The sequence below is a fragment of the Mirounga angustirostris genome, unplaced genomic scaffold, assembly GCF_029215605.1.
Source record: "Mirounga angustirostris isolate CCGP_5_RB_7025 unplaced genomic scaffold, mMirAng1.0.hap1 SCAF_6, whole genome shotgun sequence".
NCBI classification, from domain to species: Eukaryota; Metazoa; Chordata; class Mammalia; order Carnivora; family Phocidae; genus Mirounga; species Mirounga angustirostris.
In genome coordinates this window covers 88,214,206-88,233,018 of record NW_026991714.1, presented here as the reverse complement: position 1 = coordinate 88,233,018, position 18,813 = coordinate 88,214,206, and the positions used below count along the sequence as shown (strand labels likewise).

General features: G+C 70.5%; 10 non-coding genes across 10 annotated transcripts; all 10 read right to left on the bottom strand.

Moving 5' to 3' along the window:
- Nucleotides 1-157: 157 nt before the first annotated feature.
- LOC135365018 (5S ribosomal RNA) lies at nucleotides 158-276 on the bottom strand. The gene has a single exon (XR_010412826.1). It is a non-coding gene; the product is annotated as a 5S ribosomal RNA (ribosomal RNA).
- A 1,808-nt stretch (nucleotides 277-2,084) lies between these two features.
- Nucleotides 2,085-2,203, bottom strand: LOC135364891 (5S ribosomal RNA). Its single transcript, XR_010412699.1, has one exon. It is a non-coding gene; the product is annotated as a 5S ribosomal RNA (ribosomal RNA).
- A 1,813-nt stretch (nucleotides 2,204-4,016) lies between these two features.
- On the bottom strand, nucleotides 4,017-4,135 carry LOC135364890 (5S ribosomal RNA). Its single transcript, XR_010412698.1, has one exon. It is a non-coding gene; the product is annotated as a 5S ribosomal RNA (ribosomal RNA).
- Nucleotides 4,136-5,946: 1,811 nt separating this feature from the next.
- LOC135364889 (5S ribosomal RNA) lies at nucleotides 5,947-6,065 on the bottom strand. Its single transcript, XR_010412697.1, has one exon. It is a non-coding gene; the product is annotated as a 5S ribosomal RNA (ribosomal RNA).
- Nucleotides 6,066-7,890: 1,825 nt separating this feature from the next.
- On the bottom strand, nucleotides 7,891-8,009 carry LOC135364888 (5S ribosomal RNA). Its single transcript, XR_010412696.1, has one exon. It is a non-coding gene; the product is annotated as a 5S ribosomal RNA (ribosomal RNA).
- A 1,811-nt stretch (nucleotides 8,010-9,820) lies between these two features.
- On the bottom strand, nucleotides 9,821-9,939 carry LOC135364887 (5S ribosomal RNA). The gene has a single exon (XR_010412695.1). It is a non-coding gene; the product is annotated as a 5S ribosomal RNA (ribosomal RNA).
- Nucleotides 9,940-11,752: 1,813 nt separating this feature from the next.
- Nucleotides 11,753-11,871, bottom strand: LOC135364885 (5S ribosomal RNA). The gene has a single exon (XR_010412693.1). It is a non-coding gene; the product is annotated as a 5S ribosomal RNA (ribosomal RNA).
- A 1,810-nt stretch (nucleotides 11,872-13,681) lies between these two features.
- On the bottom strand, nucleotides 13,682-13,800 carry LOC135364884 (5S ribosomal RNA). Its single transcript, XR_010412692.1, has one exon. It is a non-coding gene; the product is annotated as a 5S ribosomal RNA (ribosomal RNA).
- Nucleotides 13,801-15,627: 1,827 nt separating this feature from the next.
- LOC135364883 (5S ribosomal RNA) lies at nucleotides 15,628-15,746 on the bottom strand. The gene has a single exon (XR_010412691.1). It is a non-coding gene; the product is annotated as a 5S ribosomal RNA (ribosomal RNA).
- Nucleotides 15,747-17,555: 1,809 nt separating this feature from the next.
- On the bottom strand, nucleotides 17,556-17,674 carry LOC135364882 (5S ribosomal RNA). Its single transcript, XR_010412690.1, has one exon. It is a non-coding gene; the product is annotated as a 5S ribosomal RNA (ribosomal RNA).
- Between the last annotated feature and the right edge of the window lie 1,139 nt (nucleotides 17,675-18,813).

The window sequence follows — 18,813 nt, the reverse complement described above, 5'->3', positions numbered from 1 at the left end:
GTGCGGTGCGCGGCTGGCGAGGGGCCAGGGGGGCACCGGGCGTTTGCAGGAGGCCTTGTTGGGCAAGGGGCGGAGGGGGCGGGGCGGGGGGGGGGGGACTGTGGCGGCGAAGGGAGAGGAAGGGAGGCCGAAGGGGAAAGAAAAGGCAAAGAAAAAAAGCCTACAGCACCCGGTATTCCCAGGCGGTCTCCCATCCAAGTACTAACCAGGCCCGACCCTGCTTAGCTTCCGAGATCAGACGAGATCGGGCGCGTTCAGGGTGGTATGGCCATAGACGTGTGCGGCTGCCGCTGGCCGCCCTAAGAGCCTGCTCTGCGCCTCCGGGCCGCAGCCGTGCCCCTCCTCAGCCCCCAACCGCCCCACGCCTGCCCTGTGCCTTGCACCTGCCTGCCTGCCAAACCGCCCAGAGGACGTGGCGCCTCCAGCGCCCCGCAGTCGCGGAACACCGAGCGCTCTCACGGCCCGATACTCTCCAGACCCGGGGGCCGCCGCCTGGCTCCCGAGAGGGCCAAGGGGAGCGTCGGGGCGCGGGGGGCGTGGCCCGCGCGCTGTTCTCCGCGCCCCCCCACCCCCGGCGCCCCACCCGCCGCCCTTAGGGCAAGCCAGGCCCGCCACCAGGCCCTTCCGCCTCTCCACCCCGGCCTGGTTCCAAGCCAACCCGGAGCCACCGGCGCCCCCAGGGACCCTCCTCATCAGCCCAACCCCGTCGCCCTTCCTCCGCCACCCTTCCCCTGCCCACCCACCGACAAGAGGACCCGACTGAGGGACACCAGAAGCCGGCTGGCATAGACAGACGCACAGACCCACGGGGAAAGACAGAGACACGGACGGACGGAGATGTAGACAGAGAGGAAGAGAGAGACAGAGAGGGAGACACAGACAGAGTATCCAACACACGCCCCCGCTCTGGCCCCAAGACAGACAGACGCGGACCCTGACCTGGATGCGGACAGGGACGGAGACACAGGGGCACACCACAGAAACAGACACACACCCCCCACCCCACACCCCACACCCCACACACCCCACACACCCCCACACCCCCACACCCCCACCCACCCCCCCACCCATCCCCCCCCCCCCCACACACAAACAGGAGGAGACTGTGTTGGCTAGGCAGCTAGCCCTCGGGAGGGTGGTCGTGCTTGGGTGGGCTCTGGGCACCAAGGAGCCCCTCGGGGCCGAGATGCGCAGCCAAGGCGTCACGAGACCCGCTCTGCTCCCGTTCCCGCCCTGGACCCACTCTGGTCCTCGGGGCATGTGGGCGATTCCTCCTCTGCTGTCGTCCTTTATATGGGGGGCTGCTTTGGGGCGAGGTGCAGGGCGCCCCCCTCTCCCCATCTTGCTGAGCGAGCGAGCCTCGGTCTTCGCTTCGCTGTTGCAGGGAGACTAAGCACGGATTCTGGTGCCAGCGGGTGGTCCCGGGCGCCAAGGGGGGAGGCCCCGGGCGACCGGCCATCTTGTGTCCTGCCCACCCGGAGCGGGGACCCCCGGCACGGGGGCAAAGGGACGGTGTTCCAAGGGAAGGAAGGGAATGCCCGCGGGTGGGAGCGCACCCCAGGGCTGCTGGGGACAAGGTGGAGGCGGGCCCAGGCCTAAGGTGGGGCCAGTTGCCCAGTGCGGTCGTGCGCTCCGGGCGGCCCGATGGAATGGCTAGGGGATCTGGGGATGAGGGCCCGAGGCGCAGGACCATGGGAGGACACGCCTGCCCAGAGCGGGTGCCGTCCGGCCCGCGCTGGCCCCGGCCCATCGGTGCCAGGGTCATCGTCGCCCTCCCGCGTTCCCTCCCTCCGAAGGCGTCGCCTTCGCCCACCCCGCCCGCCCCCATCGACCCCCAGCCCAGCCCTCTGGATCCGGTGTGCGTGGGCGTGGTGGCTTGGAGGCCCAAGGGCTGGCTGGAAGACGCCTGCCCCTGCAGGGGGCACCTGCTGCGAGCCAGGGACTCGCGGTGCGGTGCGCGGCTGGCGAGGGGCCAGGGGGGCACGGGGCGTTTGGAGGAAGCCTAGTTGGGCAAGGGGGCGGGGTGCTGTGGCGGTAAAGGTATGGGAAGGGTGGCCCAAGGGGAAAGAAAAGGCAAAGAAAAAAGCCTACAGCACCCGGTATTCCCAGGCGGTCTCCCATCCAAGTACTAACCAGGCCCGACCCTGCTTAGCTTCCGAGATCAGACGAGATCGGGCGCGTTCAGGGTGGTATGGCCGTAGACGTGTGCGGCTGCCGCTGGCCGCCCTAAGAGCCTGCTCTGCGCCTCCCGGGCCCAGCCGTGCCCCTCCTCAGCCCTCACCCGAACCCCGCCTGCCCTGCGCCTTGCACCTGCCTGCCTGCCAGCCGCCCAGGGGACGTGGCCCCTCCGGTGCCCCGCAGTCGTGGAAGTCCGGGCGCTCTCCCTGCCGGGGACTCTCCAGTCCCGGGGGCCGCCGCCGCCCCACCGCCTCCTGGCTACCGGCATGGCAAAGGGAAGCGTCGGGGCGGGGCGCGGTGGGCGCGGCCCCTGAGGTGTTTTCCGCGCCCCCCACCCCCAGCGTCCCACCCGTCGCCCTAGGCCAAGCCAGGCCGGCCACCAGGCCTTTCTGCCTCTCCACCCCGCCTGGCTCCAAGCCAACCCGGAGCCACCGGCGCCCCCAGGGACCCTCCTCATCAGCCCAACCCCGTCGCCCTTCCTCCGCCACCCTTCCCCTGCCCACCCACCGACAAGAGGACCCGACTGAGGGACACCGGAAGCCGGCTGGCATAGACAGACGCACAGACCCACGGGGAAAGACAGAGACACGGACGGACGGACGGACGGAGATGTAGACAGAGAGGAAGAGAGGGACAGAGAGGGAGAACACAGACAGAGTATCCAACACACACCCCCGCTCTGGCCCCAAGACAGACAGACGCGGACCCTGACCTGGATGCGGACAGGGACGGAGACACAGGGGCACACCCCAGAAACAGACACACACACCACACACACACCACACACACCACACACACACCACACACACACACACACACACACACAGAGGAAGAGACTGTGTTGGCTAGGCAGCTAGCCCTCCTCGGGAGGGTGGTCGTGCTTGGGTGGGCTCTGGGCACCGAGGAGCCCCCCGGGGCCGAGGTCGCGCAGCCAAGGCCTCAGGAGACCCGCCCTGCTCCCGTTCCCGCCCAGGACCCACTCTGGGCCTGGGGGCGTGCGGGCGATTCCTCCTCTGCTCTCGTCCTTTATTTGGGGGGCCGCTTTGGGGCGTGGTGCAGGGCCGCCCCCTCCCGCCGTCTTGCCGAGCGAGCGAGCCTCGCTGTGCGCTTCGCTGTTGCGGGGACACTGAGCACGGAGTCGGGGGCCAACGGGTGGTCCCGGGTGCCAACGGGGGAGGCCCCGGGCGGTCGGCCATCTTGTGTCCTGCCCACACGGAGCGAGGACCCCCGGCCTGGGGGCAGAGGGACGGTGTTCCGCGGGAAGGAAGGGAATGCCCGCGCGCGCGGGAGCGCAGCCCAGGGCGGGTGGGGAGAAGGTGGAGGCGGGCCCAGGCCTAAGGTGGGGCCGGTTGCCCGGTGCGCTTGTGCACTCGGGGCGGCCCAAGGGAATGGCTAGGGGCTCCGGGGATGAGGCCCCGAGGCGCAGGACCTTGGGAGGGCACGCCTGCCGAGACGGGGTGCCGTCCCGCCCGCGCTCCCCCCGCCCCAAGCCCGCGGGCGGTCCTCGCCGCCCTCCCCCTTTCCCTCCCTGCGAAGCCGCCGCCTCCGCCCACCCAGCCCGCCCCCACCTCCCCCAGCCCGCCCCTCTGGATCGGGTGTGCGTGGGCGTGGTGGCTGTGAGGTGGAAGGGCTGGGGGCTGCCTGCCGGTGCAGCGGGCACAAGCTGCGAGACAGGGACCCTCGGTGCGGTGCGCGGCTGGCGAGGGGCCAGGGGGGCACCGGGCGTTTGCAGGAGGCCTTGTTGGGCAAGGGGCGGAGGGGGCGGGGCGGGGGGGGGGACTGTGGCGGCGAAGGGAGAGGAAGGGAGGCCGAAGGGGAAAGAAAAGGCAAAGAAAAAAAGCCTACAGCACCCGGTATTCCCAGGCGGTCTCCCATCCAAGTACTAACCAGGCCCGACCCTGCTTAGCTTCCGAGATCAGACGAGATCGGGCGCGTTCAGGGTGGTATGGCCGTAGACGTGTGCCGCTGCCGCTGGCCGCCCTAAGAGCCTGCTCTGCGCCTCCGGGCCGCAGCCGTGCCCCTCCTCAGCCCCCAACCGCCCCACGCCTGCCCTGTGCCTTGCACCTGCCTGCCTGCCAAACCGCCCAGAGGACGTGGCGCCTCCAGCGCCCCGCAGTCGCGGAACACCGAGCGCTCTCACGGCCCGATACTCTCCAGACCCGGGGGCCGCCGCCTGGCTCCCGAGAGGGCCAAGGGGAGCGTCGGGGCGCGGGGGGCGTGGCCCGCGCGCTGTTCTCCGCGCCCCCCCACCCCCGGCGCCCCACCCGCCGCCCTTAGGGCAAGCCAGGCCCGCCACCAGGCCCTTCCGCCTCTCCACCCCGGCCTGGTTCCAAGCCAACCCGGAGCCACCGGCGCCCCCAGGGACCCTCCTCATCAGCCCAACCCCGTCGCCCTTCCTCCGCCACCCTTCCCCTGCCCACCCACCGACAAGAGGACCCGACTGAGGGACACCAGAAGCCGGCTGGCATAGACAGACGCACAGACCCACGGGGAAAGACAGAGACACGGACGGACGGAGATGTAGACAGAGAGGAAGAGAGAGACAGAGAGGGAGACACAGACAGAGTATCCAACACACGCCCCCGCTCTGGCCCCAAGACAGACAGACGCGGACCCTGACCTGGATGCGGACAGGGACGGAGACACAGGGGCACACCACAGAAACAGACACACACCCCCCACCCCACACCCCACACCCCACACACCCCACACACCCCCACACCCCCACACCCCCACCCACCCCCCCACCCATCCCCCCGCCCCCCCACACACACAAACAGGAGGAGACTGTGTTGGCTAGGCAGCTAGCCCTCGGGAGGGTGGTCGTGCTTGGGTGGGCTCTGGGCACCGAGGAGCCCCTCGGGGCCGAGATGCGCAGCCAAGGCGTCACGAGACCCGCTCTGCTCCCGTTCCCGCCCTGGACCCACTCTGGTCCTCGGGGCATGTGGGCGATTCCTCCTCTGCTGTCGTCCTTTATATGGGGGGCTGCTTTGGGGCGAGGTGCAGGGCGCCCCCCTCTCCCCATCTTGCTGAGCGAGCGAGCCTCGGTCTTCGCTTCGCTGTTGCAGGGAGACTAAGCACGGATTCTGGTGCCAGCGGGTGGTCCCGGGCGCCAAGGGGGGAGGCCCCGGGCGACCGGCCATCTTGTGTCCTGCCCACCCGGAGCGGGGACCCCCGGCACGGGGGCAAAGGGACGGTGTTCCAAGGGAAGGAAGGGAATGCCCGCGGGTGGGAGCGCACCCCAGGGCTGCTGGGGACAAGGTGGAGGCGGGCCCAGGCCTAAGGTGGGGCCAGTTGCCCAGTGCGGTCGTGCGCTCCGGGCGGCCCGATGGAATGGCTAGGGGATGTGGGGATGAGGGCCCGAGGCGCAGGACCATGGGAGGACACGCCTGCCCAGAGCGGGTGCCGTCCGGCCCGCGCTGGCCCCGGCCCATCGGTGCCAGGGTCTTCGTCGCCCTCCCGCGTTCCCTCCCTCCGAAGGCGTCGCCTTCGCCCACCCCGCCCGCCCCCATCGACCCCCAGCCCAGCCCTCTGGATCCGGTGTGCGTGGGCGTGGTGGCTTGGAGGCCCAAGGGCTGGCTGGAAGACGCCTGCCCCTGCAGGGGGCACCTGCTGCGAGCCAGGGACTCGCGGTGCGGTGCGCGGCTGGCGAGGGGCCAGGGGGGCACGGGGCGTTTGGAGGAAGCCTAGTTGGGCAAGGGGGCGGGGTGCTGTGGCGGTAAAGGTATGGGAAGGGTGGCCCAAGGGGAAAGAAAAGGCAAAGAAAAAAGCCTACAGCACCCGGTATTCCCAGGCGGTCTCCCATCCAAGTACTAACCAGGCCCGACCCTGCTTAGCTTCCGAGATCAGACGAGATCGGGCGCGTTCAGGGTGGTATGGCCGTAGACGTGTGCGGCTGCCGCTGGCCGCCCTAAGAGCCTGCTCTGCGCCTCCCGGGCCCAGCCGTGCCCCTCCTCAGCCCTCACCCGAACCCCGCCTGCCCTGCGCCTTGCACCTGCCTGCCTGCCAGCCGCCCAGGGGACGTGGCCCCTCCGGTGCCCCGCAGTCGTGGAAGTCCGGGCGCTCTCCCTGCCGGGGACTCTCCAGTCCCGGGGGCCGCCGCCGCCCCACCGCCTCCTGGCTACCGGCATGGCAAAGGGAAGCGTCGGGGCGGGGCGCGGTGGGCGCGGCCCCTGAGGTGTTTTCCGCGCCCCCCACCCCCACCCCCACCCCCAGCGTCCCACCCGTCGCCCTAGGCCAAGCCAGGCCGGCCACCAGGCCTTTCTGCCTCTCCACCCCGCCTGGCTCCAAGCCAACCCGGAGCCACCGGCGCCCCCAGGGACCCTCCTCATCAGCCCAACCCCGTCGCCCTTCCTCCGCCACCCTTCCCCTGCCCACCCACCGACAAGAGGACCCGACTGAGGGACACCAGAAGCCGGCTGGCATAGACAGACGCACAGACCCACGGGGAAAGACAGAGACACGGACGGACGGACGGACGGAGATGTAGACAGAGAGGAAGAGAGGGACAGAGAGGGAGAACACAGACAGAGTATCCAACACACACCCCCGCTCTGGCCCCAAGACAGACAGACGCGGACCCTGACCTGGATGCGGACAGGGACGGAGACACAGGGGCACACCCCAGAAACAGACACACACACCACACACACACCACACACACCCACACACACACCACACACACACACACACACACACAGAGGAAGAGACTGTGTTGGCTAGGCAGCTAGCCCTCCTCGGGAGGGTGGTCGTGCTTGGGTGGGCTCTGGGCACCGAGGAGCCCCCCGGGGCCGAGGTCGCGCAGCCAAGGCCTCAGGAGACCCGCCCTGCTCCCGTTCCCGCCCAGGACCCACTCTGGGCCTGGGGGCGTGCGGGCGATTCCTCCTCTGCTCTCGTCCTTTATTTGGGGGGCCGCTTTGGGGCGTGGTGCAGGGCCGCCCCCTCCCGCCGTCTTGCCGAGCGAGCGAGCCTCGCTGTGCGCTTCGCTGTTGCGGGGACACTGAGCACGGAGTCGGGGGCCAACGGGTGGTCCCGGGTGCCAACGGGGGAGGCCCCGGGCGGTCGGCCATCTTGTGTCCTGCCCACACGGAGCGAGGACCCCCGGCCTGGGGGCAGAGGGACGGTGTTCCGCGGGAAGGAAGGGAATGCCCGCGCGCGCGGGAGCGCAGCCCAGGGCGGGTGGGGAGAAGGTGGAGGCGGGCCCAGGCCTAAGGTGGGGCCGGTTGCCCGGTGCGCTTGTGCACTCGGGGCGGCCCAAGGGAATGGCTAGGGGCTCCGGGGATGAGGCCCCGAGGCGCAGGACCTTGGGAGGGCACGCCTGCCGAGACGGGGTGCCGTCCCGCCCGCGCTCCCCCCGCCCCAAGCCCGCGGGCGGTCCTCGCCGCCCTCCCCCTTTCCCTCTCTGCGAAGCCGCCGCCTCCGCCCACCCAGCCCGCCCCCACCTCCCCCAGCCCGCCCCTCTGGATCGGGTGTGCGTGGGCGTGGTGGCTGTGAGGTGGAAGGGCTGGGGGCTGCCTGCCGGTGCAGCGGGCACAAGCTGCGAGACAGGGACCCTCGGTGCGGTGCGCGGCTGGCGAGGGGCCAGGGGGGCACCGGGCGTTTGCAGGAGGCCTTGTTGGGCAAGGGGCGGAGGGGGCGGGGCGGGGGGGGGGGACTGTGGCGGCGAAGGGAGAGGAAGGGAGGCCGAAGGGGAAAGAAAAGGCAAAGAAAAAAAGCCTACAGCACCCGGTATTCCCAGGCGGTCTCCCATCCAAGTACTAACCAGGCCCGACCCTGCTTAGCTTCCGAGATCAGACGAGATCGGGCGCGTTCAGGGTGGTATGGCCGTAGACGTGTGCCGCTGCCGCTGGCCGCCCTAAGAGCCTGCTCTGCGCCTCCGGGCCGCAGCCGTGCCCCTCCTCAGCCCCCAACCGCCCCACGCCTGCCCTGTGCCTTGCACCTGCCTGCCTGCCAAACCGCCCAGAGGACGTGGCGCCTCCAGCGCCCCGCAGTCGCGGAACACCGAGCGCTCTCACGGCCCGATACTCTCCAGACCCGGGGGCCGCCGCCTGGCTCCCGAGAGGGCCAAGGGGAGCGTCGGGGCGCGGGGGGCGTGGCCCGCGCGCTGTTCTCCGCGCCCCCCCACCCCCGGCGCCCCACCCGCCGCCCTTAGGGCAAGCCAGGCCCGCCACCAGGCCCTTCCGCCTCTCCACCCCGGCCTGGTTCCAAGCCAACCCGGAGCCACCGGCGCCCCCAGGGACCCTCCTCATCAGCCCAACCCCGTCGCCCTTCCTCCGCCACCCTTCCCCTGCCCACCCACCGACAAGAGGACCCGACTGAGGGACACCAGAAGCCGGCTGGCATAGACAGACGCACAGACCCACGGGGAAAGACAGAGACACGGACGGACGGAGATGTAGACAGAGAGGAAGAGAGAGACAGAGAGGGAGACACAGACAGAGTATCCAACACACGCCCCCGCTCTGGCCCCAAGACAGACAGACGCGGACCCTGACCTGGATGCGGACAGGGACGGAGACACAGGGGCACACCACAGAAACAGACACACACCCCCCACCCCACACCCCACACCCCACACACCCCACACACCCCCACACCCCCACACCCCCACCCACCCCCCCACCCATCCCCCCGCCCCCCCCCACACACAAACAGGAGGAGACTGTGTTGGCTAGGCAGCTAGCCCTCGGGAGGGTGGTCGTGCTTGGGTGGGCTCTGGGCACCGAGGAGCCCCTCGGGGCCGAGATGCGCAGCCAAGGCGTCACGAGACCCGCTCTGCTCCCGTTCCCGCCCTGGACCCACTCTGGTCCTCGGGGCATGTGGGCGATTCCTCCTCTGCTGTCGTCCTTTATATGGGGGGCTGCTTTGGGGCGAGGTGCAGGGCGCCCCCCTCTCCCCATCTTGCTGAGCGAGCGAGCCTCGGTCTTCGCTTCGCTGTTGCAGGGAGACTAAGCACGGATTCTGGTGCCAGCGGGTGGTCCCGGGCGCCAAGGGGGGAGGCCCCGGGCGACCGGCCATCTTGTGTCCTGCCCACCCGGAGCGGGGACCCCCGGCACGGGGGCAAAGGGACGGTGTTCCAAGGGAAGGAAGGGAATGCCCGCGGGTGGGAGCGCACCCCAGGGCTGCTGGGGACAAGGTGGAGGCGGGCCCAGGCCTAAGGTGGGGCCAGTTGCCCAGTGCGGTCGTGCGCTCCGGGCGGCCCGATGGAATGGCTAGGGGATGTGGGGATGAGGGCCCGAGGCGCAGGACCATGGGAGGACACGCCTGCCCAGAGCGGGTGCCGTCCGGCCCGCGCTGGCCCCGGCCCATCGGTGCCAGGGTCTTCGTCGCCCTCCCGCGTTCCCTCCCTCCGAAGGCGTCGCCTTCGCCCACCCCGCCCGCCCCCATCGACCCCCAGCCCAGCCCTCTGGATCCGGTGTGCGTGGGCGTGGTGGCTTGGAGGCCCAAGGGCTGGCTGGAAGACGCCTGCCCCTGCAGGGGGCACCTGCTGCGAGCCAGGGACTCGCGGTGCGGTGCGCGGCTGGCGAGGGGCCAGGGGGGCACGGGGCGTTTGGAGGAAGCCTAGTTGGGCAAGGGGGCGGGGTGCTGTGGCGGTAAAGGTATGGGAAGGGTGGCCCAAGGGGAAAGAAAAGGCAAAGAAAAAAGCCTACAGCACCCGGTATTCCCAGGCGGTCTCCCATCCAAGTACTAACCAGGCCCGACCCTGCTTAGCTTCCGAGATCAGACGAGATCGGGCGCGTTCAGGGTGGTATGGCCGTAGACGTGTGCGGCTGCCGCTGGCCGCCCTAAGAGCCTGCTCTGCGCCTCCCGGGCCCAGCCGTGCCCCTCCTCAGCCCTCACCCGAACCCCGCCTGCCCTGCGCCTTGCACCTGCCTGCCTGCCAGCCGCCCAGGGGACGTGGCCCCTCCGGTGCCCCGCAGTCGTGGAAGTCCGGGCGCTCTCCCTGCCGGGGACTCTCCAGTCCCGGGGGCCGCCGCCGCCCCACCGCCTCCTGGCTACCGGCATGGCAAAGGGAAGCGTCGGGGCGGGGCGCGGTGGGCGCGGCCCCTGAGGTGTTTTCCGCGCCCCCCACCCCCAGCGTCCCACCCGTCGCCCTAGGCCAAGCCAGGCCGGCCACCAGGCCTTTCTGCCTCTCCACCCCGCCTGGCTCCAAGCCAACCCGGAGCCACCGGCGCCCCCAGGGACCCTCCTCATCAGCCCAACCCCGTCGCCCTTCCTCCGCCACCCTTCCCCTGCCCACCCACCGACAAGAGGACCCGACTGAGGGACACCGGAAGCCGGCTGGCATAGACAGACGCACAGACCCACGGGGAAAGACAGAGACACGGACGGACGGACGGACGGAGATGTAGACAGAGAGGAAGAGAGGGACAGAGAGGGAGAACACAGACAGAGTATCCAACACACACCCCCGCTCTGGCCCCAAGACAGACAGACGCGGACCCTGACCTGGATGCGGACAGGGACGGAGACACAGGGGCACACCCCAGAAACAGACACACACACCACACACACACCACACACACCACACACACACCACACACACACACACACACACACACAGAGGAAGAGACTGTGTTGGCTAGGCAGCTAGCCCTCCTCGGGAGGGTGGTCGTGCTTGGGTGGGCTCTGGGCACCGAGGAGCCCCCCGGGGCCGAGGTCGCGCAGCCAAGGCCTCAGGAGACCCGCCCTGCTCCCGTTCCCGCCCAGGACCCACTCTGGGCCTGGGGGCGTGCGGGCGATTCCTCCTCTGCTCTCGTCCTTTATTTGGGGGGCCGCTTTGGGGCGTGGTGCAGGGCCGCCCCCTCCCGCCGTCTTGCCGAGCGAGCGAGCCTCGCTGTGCGCTTCGCTGTTGCGGGGACACTGAGCACGGAGTCGGGGGCCAACGGGTGGTCCCGGGTGCCAACGGGGGAGGCCCCGGGCGGTCGGCCATCTTGTGTCCTGCCCACACGGAGCGAGGACCCCCGGCCTGGGGGCAGAGGGACGGTGTTCCGCGGGAAGGAAGGGAATGCCCGCGCGCGCGGGAGCGCAGCCCAGGGCGGGTGGGGAGAAGGTGGAGGCGGGCCCAGGCCTAAGGTGGGGCCGGTTGCCCGGTGCGCTTGTGCACTCGGGGCGGCCCAAGGGAATGGCTAGGGGCTCCGGGGATGAGGCCCCGAGGCGCAGGACCTTGGGAGGGCACGCCTGCCGAGACGGGGTGCCGTCCCGCCCGCGCTCCCCCCGCCCCAAGCCCGCGGGCGGTCCTCGCCGCCCTCCCCCTTTCCCTCTCTGCGAAGCCGCCGCCTCCGCCCACCCAGCCCGCCCCCACCTCCCCCAGCCCGCCCCTCTGGATCGGGTGTGCGTGGGCGTGGTGGCTGTGAGGTGGAAGGGCTGGGGGCTGCCTGCCGGTGCAGCGGGCACAAGCTGCGAGACAGGGACCCTCGGTGCGGTGCGCGGCTGGCGAGGGGCCAGGGGGGCACCGGGCGTTTGCAGGAGGCCTTGTTGGGCAAGGGGCGGAGGGGGCGGGGCGGGGGGGGGGACTGTGGCGGCGAAGGGAGAGGAAGGGAGGCCGAAGGGGAAAGAAAAGGCAAAGAAAAAAAGCCTACAGCACCCGGTATTCCCAGGCGGTCTCCCATCCAAGTACTAACCAGGCCCGACCCTGCTTAGCTTCCGAGATCAGACGAGATCGGGCGCGTTCAGGGTGGTATGGCCGTAGACGTGTGCCGCTGCCGCTGGCCGCCCTAAGAGCCTGCTCTGCGCCTCCGGGCCGCAGCCGTGCCCCTCCTCAGCCCCCAACCGCCCCACGCCTGCCCTGTGCCTTGCACCTGCCTGCCTGCCAAACCGCCCAGAGGACGTGGCGCCTCCAGCGCCCCGCAGTCGCGGAACACCGAGCGCTCTCACGGCCCGATACTCTCCAGACCCGGGGGCCGCCGCCTGGCTCCCGAGAGGGCCAAGGGGAGCGTCGGGGCGCGGGGGGCGTGGCCCGCGCGCTGTTCTCCGCGCCCCCCCACCCCCGGCGCCCCACCCGCCGCCCTTAGGGCAAGCCAGGCCCGCCACCAGGCCCTTCCGCCTCTCCACCCCGGCCTGGTTCCAAGCCAACCCGGAGCCACCGGCGCCCCCAGGGACCCTCCTCATCAGCCCAACCCCGTCGCCCTTCCTCCGCCACCCTTCCCCTGCCCACCCACCGACAAGAGGACCCGACTGAGGGACACCAGAAGCCGGCTGGCATAGACAGACGCACAGACCCACGGGGAAAGACAGAGACACGGACGGACGGAGATGTAGACAGAGAGGAAGAGAGAGACAGAGAGGGAGACACAGACAGAGTATCCAACACACGCCCCCGCTCTGGCCCCAAGACAGACAGACGCGGACCCTGACCTGGATGCGGACAGGGACGGAGACACAGGGGCACACCACAGAAACAGACACACACCCCCCACCCCACACCCCACACCCCACACACCCCACACACCCCCACACCCCCACACCCCCACCCACCCCCCCACCCATCCCCCCGCCCCCCCCACAAACAAACAGGAGGAGACTGTGTTGGCTAGGCAGCTAGCCCTCGGGAGGGTGGTCGTGCTTGGGTGGGCTCTGGGCACCGAGGAGCCCCTCGGGGCCGAGATGCGCAGCCAAGGCGTCACGAGACCCGCTCTGCTCCCGTTCCCGCCCTGGACCCACTCTGGTCCTCGGGGCATGTGGGCGATTCCTCCTCTGCTGTCGTCCTTTATATGGGGGGCTGCTTTGGGGCGAGGTGCAGGGCGCCCCCCTCTCCCCATCTTGCTGAGCGAGCGAGCCTCGGTCTTCGCTTCGCTGTTGCAGGGAGACTAAGCACGGATTCTGGTGCCAGCGGGTGGTCCCGGGCGCCAAGGGGGGAGGCCCCGGGCGACCGGCCATCTTGTGTCCTGCCCACCCGGAGCGGGGACCCCCGGCACGGGGGCAAAGGGACGGTGTTCCAAGGGAAGGAAGGGAATGCCCGCGGGTGGGAGCGCACCCCAGGGCTGCTGGGGACAAGGTGGAGGCGGGCCCAGGCCTAAGGTGGGGCCAGTTGCCCAGTGCGGTCGTGCGCTCCGGGCGGCCCGATGGAATGGCTAGGGGATGTGGGGATGAGGGCCCGAGGCGCAGGACCATGGGAGGACACGCCTGCCCAGAGCGGGTGCCGTCCGGCCCGCGCTGGCCCCGGCCCATCGGTGCCAGGGTCTTCGTCGCCCTCCCGCGTTCCCTCCCTCCGAAGGCGTCGCCTTCGCCCACCCCGCCCGCCCCCATCGACCCCCAGCCCAGCCCTCTGGATCCGGTGTGCGTGGGCGTGGTGGCTTGGAGGCCCAAGGGCTGGCTGGAAGACGCCTGCCCCTGCAGGGGGCACCTGCTGCGAGCCAGGGACTCGCGGTGCGGTGCGCGGCTGGCGAGGGGCCAGGGGGGCACGGGGCGTTTGGAGGAAGCCTAGTTGGGCAAGGGGGCGGGGTGCTGTGGCGGTAAAGGTATGGGAAGGGTGGCCCAAGGGGAAAGAAAAGGCAAAGAAAAAAGCCTACAGCACCCGGTATTCCCAGGCGGTCTCCCATCCAAGTACTAACCAGGCCCGACCCTGCTTAGCTTCCGAGATCAGACGAGATCGGGCGCGTTCAGGGTGGTATGGCCGTAGACGTGTGCGGCTGCCGCTGGCCGCCCTAAGAGCCTGCTCTGCGCCTCCCGGGCCCAGCCGTGCCCCTCCTCAGCCCTCACCCGAACCCCGCCTGCCCTGCGCCTTGCACCTGCCTGCCTGCCAGCCGCCCAGGGGACGTGGCCCCTCCGGTGCCCCGCAGTCGTGGAAGTCCGGGCGCTCTCCCTGCCGGGGACTCTCCAGTCCCGGGGGCCGCCGCCGCCCCACCGCCTCCTGGCTACCGGCATGGCAAAGGGAAGCGTCGGGGCGGGGCGCGGTGGGCGCGGCCCCTGAGGTGTTTTCCGCGCCCCCCACCCCCACCCCCACCCCCAGCGTCCCACCCGTCGCCCTAGGCCAAGCCAGGCCGGCCACCAGGCCTTTCTGCCTCTCCACCCCGCCTGGCTCCAAGCCAACCCGGAGCCACCGGCGCCCCCAGGGACCCTCCTCATCAGCCCAACCCCGTCGCCCTTCCTCCGCCACCCTTCCCCTGCCCACCCACCGACAAGAGGACCCGACTGAGGGACACCAGAAGCCGGCTGGCATAGACAGACGCACAGACCCACGGGGAAAGACAGAGACACGGACGGACGGACGGACGGAGATGTAGACAGAGAGGAAGAGAGGGACAGAGAGGGAGAACACAGACAGAGTATCCAACACACACCCCCGCTCTGGCCCCAAGACAGACAGACGCGGACCCTGACCTGGATGCGGACAGGGACGGAGACACAGGGGCACACCCCAGAAACAGACACACACACCACACACACACCACACACACCACACACACACCACACACACACACACACACACACACACAGAGGAAGAGACTGTGTTGGCTAGGCAGCTAGCCCTCCTCGGGAGGGTGGTCGTGCTTGGGTGGGCTCTGGGCACCGAGGAGCCCCCCGGGGCCGAGGTCGCGCAGCCAAGGCCTCAGGAGACCCGCCCTGCTCCCGTTCCCGCCCAGGACCCACTCTGGGCCTGGGGGCGTGCGGGCGATTCCTCCTCTGCTCTCGTCCTTTATTTGGGGGGCCGCTTTGGGGCGTGGTGCAGGGCCGCCCCCTCCCGCCGTCTTGCCGAGCGAGCGAGCCTCGCTGTGCGCTTCGCTGTTGCGGGGACACTGAGCACGGAGTCGGGGGCCAACGGGTGGTCCCGGGTGCCAACGGGGGAGGCCCCGGGCGGTCGGCCATCTTGTGTCCTGCCCACACGGAGCGAGGACCCCCGGCCTGGGGGCAGAGGGACGGTGTTCCGCGGGAAGGAAGGGAATGCCCGCGCGCGCGGGAGCGCAGCCCAGGGCGGGTGGGGAGAAGGTGGAGGCGGGCCCAGGCCTAAGGTGGGGCCGGTTGCCCGGTGCGCTTGTGCACTCGGGGCGGCCCAAGGGAATGGCTAGGGGCTCCGGGGATGAGGCCCCGAGGCGCAGGACCTTGGGAGGGCACGCCTGCCGAGACGGGGTGCCGTCCCGCCCGCGCTCCCCCCGCCCCAAGCCCGCGGGCGGTCCTCGCCGCCCTCCCCCTTTCCCTCCCTGCGAAGCCGCCGCCTCCGCCCACCCAGCCCGCCCCCACCTCCCCCAGCCCGCCCCTCTGGATCGGGTGTGCGTGGGCGTGGTGGCTGTGAGGTGGAAGGGCTGGGGGCTGCCTGCCGGTGCAGCGGGCACAAGCTGCGAGACAGGGACCCTCGGTGCGGTGCGCGGCTGGCGAGGGGCCAGGGGGGCACCGGGCGTTTGCAGGAGGCCTTGTTGGGCAAGGGGCGGAGGGGGCGGGGCGGGGGGGGGGACTGTGGCGGCGAAGGGAGAGGAAGGGAGGCCGAAGGGGAAAGAAAAGGCAAAGAAAAAAAGCCTACAGCACCCGGTATTCCCAGGCGGTCTCCCATCCAAGTACTAACCAGGCCCGACCCTGCTTAGCTTCCGAGATCAGACGAGATCGGGCGCGTTCAGGGTGGTATGGCCGTAGACGTGTGCCGCTGCCGCTGGCCGCCCTAAGAGCCTGCTCTGCGCCTCCGGGCCGCAGCCGTGCCCCTCCTCAGCCCCCAACCGCCCCACGCCTGCCCTGTGCCTTGCACCTGCCTGCCTGCCAAACCGCCCAGAGGACGTGGCGCCTCCAGCGCCCCGCAGTCGCGGAACACCGAGCGCTCTCACGGCCCGATACTCTCCAGACCCGGGGGCCGCCGCCTGGCTCCCGAGAGGGCCAAGGGGAGCGTCGGGGCGCGGGGGGCGTGGCCCGCGCGCTGTTCTCCGCGCCCCCCCACCCCCGGCGCCCCACCCGCCGCCCTTAGGGCAAGCCAGGCCCGCCACCAGGCCCTTCCGCCTCTCCACCCCGGCCTGGTTCCAAGCCAACCCGGAGCCACCGGCGCCCCCAGGGACCCTCCTCATCAGCCCAACCCCGTCGCCCTTCCTCCGCCACCCTTCCCCTGCCCACCCACCGACAAGAGGACCCGACTGAGGGACACCAGAAGCCGGCTGGCATAGACAGACGCACAGACCCACGGGGAAAGACAGAGACACGGACGGACGGAGATGTAGACAGAGAGGAAGAGAGAGACAGAGAGGGAGACACAGACAGAGTATCCAACACACGCCCCCGCTCTGGCCCCAAGACAGACAGACGCGGACCCTGACCTGGATGCGGACAGGGACGGAGACACAGGGGCACACCACAGAAACAGACACACACCCCCCACCCCACACCCCACACCCCACACACCCCACACACCCCCACACCCCCACACCCCCACCCACCCCCCCACCCATCCCCCCCCCCCCACACACACAAACAGGAGGAGACTGTGTTGGCTAGGCAGCTAGCCCTCGGGAGGGTGGTCGTGCTTGGGTGGGCTCTGGGCACCGAGGAGCCCCTCGGGGCCGAGATGCGCAGCCAAGGCGTCACGAGACCCGCTCTGCTCCCGTTCCCGCCCTGGACCCACTCTGGTCCTCGGGGCATGTGGGCGATTCCTCCTCTGCTGTCGTCCTTTATATGGGGGGCTGCTTTGGGGCGAGGTGCAGGGCGCCCCCCTCTCCCCATCTTGCTGAGCGAGCGAGCCTCGGTCTTCGCTTCGCTGTTGCAGGGAGACTAAGCACGGATTCTGGTGCCAGCGGGTGGTCCCGGGCGCCAAGGGGGGAGGCCCCGGGCGACCGGCCATCTTGTGTCCTGCCCACCCGGAGCGGGGACCCCCGGCACGGGGGCAAAGGGACGGTGTTCCAAGGGAAGGAAGGGAATGCCCGCGGGTGGGAGCGCACCCCAGGGCTGCTGGGGACAAGGTGGAGGCGGGCCCAGGCCTAAGGTGGGGCCAGTTGCCCAGTGCGGTCGTGCGCTCCGGGCGGCCCGATGGAATGGCTAGGGGATGTGGGGATGAGGGCCCGAGGCGCAGGACCATGGGAGGACACGCCTGCCCAGAGCGGGTGCCGTCCGGCCCGCGCTGGCCCCGGCCCATCGGTGCCAGGGTCTTCGTCGCCCTCCCGCGTTCCCTCCCTCCGAAGGCGTCGCCTTCGCCCACCCCGCCCGCCCCCATCGACCCCCAGCCCAGCCCTCTGGATCCGGTGTGCGTGGGCGTGGTGGCTTGGAGGCCCAAGGGCTGGCTGGAAGACGCCTGCCCCTGCAGGGGGCACCTGCTGCGAGCCAGGGACTCGCGGTGCGGTGCGCGGCTGGCGAGGGGCCAGGGGGGCACGGGGCGTTTGGAGGAAGCCTAGTTGGGCAAGGGGGCGGGGTGCTGTGGCGGTAAAGGTATGGGAAGGGTGGCCCAAGGGGAAAGAAAAGGCAAAGAAAAAAGCCTACAGCACCCGGTATTCCCAGGCGGTCTCCCATCCAAGTACTAACCAGGCCCGACCCTGCTTAGCTTCCGAGATCAGACGAGATCGGGCGCGTTCAGGGTGGTATGGCCGTAGACGTGTGCGGCTGCCGCTGGCCGCCCTAAGAGCCTGCTCTGCGCCTCCCGGGCCCAGCCGTGCCCCTCCTCAGCCCTCACCCGAACCCCGCCTGCCCTGCGCCTTGCACCTGCCTGCCTGCCAGCCGCCCAGGGGACGTGGCCCCTCCGGTGCCCCGCAGTCGTGGAAGTCCGGGCGCTCTCCCTGCCGGGGACTCTCCAGTCCCGGGGGCCGCCGCCGCCCCACCGCCTCCTGGCTACCGGCATGGCAAAGGGAAGCGTCGGGGCGGGGCGCGGTGGGCGCGGCCCCTGAGGTGTTTTCCGCGCCCCCCACCCCCACCCCCACCCCCAGCGTCCCACCCGTCGCCCTAGGCCAAGCCAGGCCGGCCACCAGGCCTTTCTGCCTCTCCACCCCGCCTGGCTCCAAGCCAACCCGGAGCCACCGGCGCCCCCAGGGACCCTCCTCATCAGCCCAACCCCGTCGCCCTTCCTCCGCCACCCTTCCCCTGCCCACCCACCGACAAGAGGACCCGACTGAGGGACACCAGAAGCCGGCTGGCATAGACAGACGCACAGACCCACGGGGAAAGACAGAGACACGGACGGACGGACGGACGGAGATGTAGACAGAGAGGAAGAGAGGGACAGAGAGGGAGAACACAGACAGAGTATCCAACACACACCCCCGCTCTGGCCCCAAGACAGACAGACGCGGACCCTGACCTGGATGCGGACAGGGACGGAGACACAGGGGCACACCCCAGAAACAGACACACACACCACACACACACCACACACACCACACACACACCACACACACACACACACACACACACAGAGGAAGAGACTGTGTTGGCTAGGCAGCTAGCCCTCCTCGGGAGGGTGGTCGTGCTTGGGTGGGCTCTGGGCACCGAGGAGCCCCCCGGGGCCGAGGTCGCGCAGCCAAGGCCTCAGGAGACCCGCCCTGCTCCCGTTCCCGCCCAGGACCCACTCTGGGCCTGGGGGCGTGCGGGCGATTCCTCCTCTGCTCTCGTCCTTTATTTGGGGGGCCGCTTTGGGGCGTGGTGCAGGGCCGCCCCCTCCCGCCGTCTTGCCGAGCGAGCGAGCCTCGCTGTGCGCTTCGCTGTTGCGGGGACACTGAGCACGGAGTCGGGGGCCAACGG